The sequence below is a fragment of the Megalops cyprinoides genome, chromosome 18 (genome assembly GCF_013368585.1).
Source record: "Megalops cyprinoides isolate fMegCyp1 chromosome 18, fMegCyp1.pri, whole genome shotgun sequence".
In the NCBI taxonomy this organism is placed as follows: domain Eukaryota; kingdom Metazoa; phylum Chordata; class Actinopteri; order Elopiformes; family Megalopidae; genus Megalops; species Megalops cyprinoides.
Genome location: NC_050600.1, coordinates 16,244,871 through 16,249,936, shown reverse-complemented (window position 1 = coordinate 16,249,936; position 5,066 = coordinate 16,244,871).

Genomic DNA, 5,066 nt, shown 5'->3' with positions numbered 1-5,066 from the left:
GATGTAGTCTTGGGCAGAGGCTCTGGGACTGGATATATTTTGGCCAAGGCAAACCTATCATTTAAGGAGTTTTAATAAGCAGAATGTATACCTGTCTGTTTCTGTGTTTTGGGTGAGTTTGAACAACAAACAAGTCTCCTTTCATTTAAGGAACTTATGTCGAAATACTTGTGCCACCTTTTTATGTACATGGTATTTTGTTCTGGTTATTTTTTTCAGCTTTGATGTATTTTCTCGAATTTTATATTTTCCAACATTCATCCAACTATATTATTCATAAATGCTGAACCCTGATGAAAATCCATTTTTCCACCTCTGAGCATATATCTTGCTCTATATCCTGATGCCCTCAATAGCATTGTCAGGTCTTACTGCCCACTAAACCATGTTTACACACAGGGACACGCCTAGAAATATCTTTCAGGTCTTTCTTCATCCTCACCACAACATTTCACTCCTCTGAGGCCATTGTGCTCAGGATTCATCAGACAGGTGTGCTTTGTGTGTTATCCCATCACCATTCGCTCACCATTCCATAGAGGTTTCCTACACTCCCTGTCTTTGGTCTTTGTCTATATAATTAAAATAGGAGGATACAGACAGACTGGGAGTCACTGGCAAAAATATTTTTGTACTTCAGGGGACAGAGAATATATTCAATCTACTAAATTTACTCAAGGAGTTATTTTTCTTTAGGATAACCACTTTCACATTTTTACTCAGTGTCTAAACGATTTTTATTTAAACAGTAAAGTTGAATGGAAATGTTTATCTATCATTAAGACAAAAAAAACACTTTTCCTTGTGTATCAGCAGGTATAGTAATGATTATACTCCATGGTACTTTAGCATTGTCTTTATAGTAAAAATAATTTGAACCAAAGCTAGGGTGTGTCAAATACCTTTGCTTTGTGAGAGGCTTTGGACAAGCATGTCTGCCAAATGGTTTAATGTGAAAGTAAAATATAGCTCAGTTTTGGTTCTCTGAAATGAGCCAAACCCAATCTGTAATTGGCAGCAGCTGTCAGGAGTGGCTGGACGGTTATTTTGTCTTCAGGCAGGAGGAGATGGCCACAGAACAAAGCATTGAACATCACACACTGTAGCCACTGCCCGTCTAATAAATTTTTTCATCTGAGGAGAGAAGGACTATATAGAGCTCAGTACTGTTCAGTCTTTGTCATACGAATGCAGGAAGCAATGAGGGGTAGCCATATTGTAGGATTCCATCAAATAAAACTTTGATCATGTTGGTGTTTCTTTGGTTTTGTTACCAATATCTGATGAAGGGGACAATTCAATCTACAACAAAGCTTTTTAACCACATTGATGTTTAATTGAGTACTTCACATAATTATATTATATGCATATATAATATAAATGTGTGTATTTATAACATTTTACTTCTGAATGTTGCTTAGGTTTCATCAAAAAGCAATAATACCTTTTCAATGTATTTTAATTTTTTACACTATCACAATTGCTAAACACTTCACAATAGGTGATTCCTTAGTCACTTTCAAAACAAGCTAGGTATGGAACAATCCCCTTGTATCTTAAAAAAAAAGAAGATGAAAAAACTGATTATTTGCCCCTGACCTCAGTCGAATCTTCCAAATAGAAGTGATATTTTTAGCAGTGCGTGGGAGACTGCGGAGGCGAGAAGATGAGGCGCCATTCATTCACAGGAATGTTACTGGAATATTGATGTAATCTAAGCACACACACTAAGAAAATGCTGAGTCAGAACCCCCTCAGTGATAGTCTGGCAGCGCACAGACCTCCCTCTTTTACAGCACTTCTAAAGGACCAGAGTTCGGTACTATGAAGGCAAGACTCCCTGTAGTGCACTGGAGGCCCCAATGACTCACAGAGAAAGCCCTGAATGCAGCACCTCATCTGACTAATGGCATTCCAGCAGGAGGCACGCTCAGCCTATAAGATAACAGTGCCCTGATCATTTTATGCTTTTTTCCCCTTCACGCAACCCTGTTTGGGACTGCCAATTGTACATTAGTCTCATCTCACTATGACTACCTCTTCAGTTCTACATTTCTGAAGCAAAAACAATGCAATGCAACAATGATATGGTCGCAGGTAGCCTATGACTACTTCTCACCTGAAAAGTCACAGAGTGCTCCACAGTGATGTAGGTGCCAAGTGGAGGATAAGGGCTGCTCCACTGATGTCATCAGAGCAACCTGCAGGTATGTGACAGATCTTAGACTGTCTGGCAGCAGTGAGATGAGGAAATCCTGGCCAAGAGAGTGAAACAATTTGTTCTACCACCTTGAGCTCCCCGTCATTGTGGGCAGATGACACAACTAGTTTCAACCCAAGCTGTAGGAATGAGCCTGAACTCAAAACAAGCACCTTGCTAACTGAGCTCTTTGACAGCCCAGTCCCTTGGTCTTTTACCTGTGCAGTGATGTCATATATTCCAGACTTAACCGACTTCTCCATTCACAGAGTTTCAATACTGACTCACTTTCTAGGTTATTATGTCAAAATAAGAGCCAAATTAGCATATATAACCTTGCTCTATCATTTACTGTAAGAAATCACATGGCAGTTTCATGGCCTAAAATAGGCTTTAAACCTTCCCCTACTTCTACACTAAGACATCTAAACAGTAAAAGCTGCAACTGCAGCTGCAATATTTTTACATCCTCCAAAAATCTGGCTCATCAATTGATCCATTTTAAGGTGGCACATAGATTCTACCTTACCCCATACCACAGATTTCAAATGAAAATATTGGACACATATCTTTGTACAATTTGTTCATCAGGAGTAGTTGGTACATACCTACATATGTGGTGGGAGTGCCTTTGGAGGAGGATCTTTGAAACTATGTGGTATCAATACTTAAGGATTTTCTAGGTGTGCAGTTTCCTATGTGTCCTGGTTTGTTGGTGCTTGGGGATGATTCAGACATTGTGCTCAGTAGACCAAAAAGACGTGCTTTATTGGCGGGATTGACTGCAGCTAAAAAAGCTATCATAAAGGGTTGGGTAGAACCTGGGAAGTCCACAGCAAGGTTACACCAAGCCAATGTGAACACATTAACAGTATGGTCTGATATCATATGCTGTGTCAGGAAGCTTTTACAAAGATGCTCTTCATTATGACATTGCCATAGTTTCTCTGCTTTGCACTGATCAAATGCTATAATTATGTATTATTTATTTTGTGTATCATGTCATTGTCTTCTTTGATGTGATGATTCCCCCCCCCCCCCCCCCCCCCGTGTGATTTCTTATATATATATAGTGTGTGTGTGTGTGTGTGTGTGTGTGTGTGTGTGTGTGTGTGCTACAGTGTCATCATTGAAGGCCACACCATAATGGCGACAGTTTATAAATCAAAAATTATAGTAGAGTTTAGAGTTGAATAGAACTTGCATATTTTTGTCGTGTAGTAATGGGTTGGATTTAACCGTATGGTTTCACCTAAACAGCATCACATGTTTTCTTTTTTTCCTCAAGCTGCACCATCAGGAGAGCACGGGGATTTCCGAATCCTGACCGAGCCAGTTCCACCCACCACCCAGGCTCAGCACGCCCGGCGCAAATCCTGTGCTGTAACAAAAAAAAAAAACGATCAAAAGGTCCATGGCTGAAAGCCTTTTACATTAAGAATGCTTTTCTTGAAAAAAAAAAAATATAGACAGATTAAAATATTCAATTAACCAGTGCTTTGCAACACATGCAATATTATGGTATTGCACAGAATATAGTGGTATGATATAGAAGATGTATTCTGAATAATGTCCGGGAGGTCACCAGCATTCTACTCCCAAGAGATCAACGCTCTACCCTTTTCTAATGAGATACACCATTTGTGCTTTTACTATTCATATACCTCAAGAAATGCGTGACAGAATTGTTTGTAAAAATCAAAATGTCACTGCCTAAACATACTGTATGTTGTTTCTGTATTTTTCCTATTACTTTTTCAACTGGCTTCTGTATAATCTTTTTTTTACCACATAACATATCATGCTTACCATAGTGTTGCATGTTAAATAACTTGTAATTGATATAAAACATTAAAGTACACTCTTAGATTGACACAATATTAATAAACAATCCATACACGAAAAATTCAGTTCCCCGACAATCCGATACAATGCATGGATCAGAATGCACGCTTTTAATGAAGCTAGACTCCGATTCCAATTTGACAACAGTATCACAATTTGCCGCCACTGCTGTTTTGTTTCTGCTAATATAAGTAACAAGACCGTTTGAAGCAATTTCCTCTTTATCGTGAATCATGACACCTTTTGCCTCAGCCCAGCCACACAGTCACATATAAAGTGTTGACTAGAAACACACAGAGTGAAATGTATCGAACCTGAAGTCCTGCCTTAATATACCCCAAAAGTGTCCAAAAGCGATTTTTTACATTTTTTAAGCAACAAAGCTTGCACTTCCTTAGATACTAAATTTTCGTTTGAGTAATAAATCTCATCTCCCATTTTTACATTTTGATTTCTCTCTCACCCATAAGGACAAGTGTTAAAGTAAATAATCTAATTAATGAATCTAAAAAAAAATAATCTAATTAGCGAAAAGTGGATGATGGTGTACAATATATTACAAGGTTAACAAATGCAAAATTATGTAAAACTGTAAACATCCGGGGGCAGAGCACAAAAGTGTTCATGTTTTGTAACATCCATTGTGGACACTTGAAACGTGCCGAATCCACTTTTTTTTAACCTTAAATGAATGGGTAGTTTGAATCAGACGTACACGAATAGTAACGGAGGGACAGACTTTTAGCAATACATAGGCTATTGTACATGCAGTATATACACATTGTGTATGTGTGTGTGTGTGTGTGTGTGTGTGTGAGAGAGAGAGAGAGAGAGAGAGAGAGAGAGAGAGAGAAAGGAAGCGAGCGAGTACGGCGGAAATAGTTAAATGTGTAGGTTTGACTCCTGTAATTGACTTATGTCATATGTCAGACGTGGGCCTACCTTAAATCACATATTAAGTATGAGAATAATTCAAAATTCGATACATGAATGTTGTACATGCGGGTTTTAAGGTATCTAT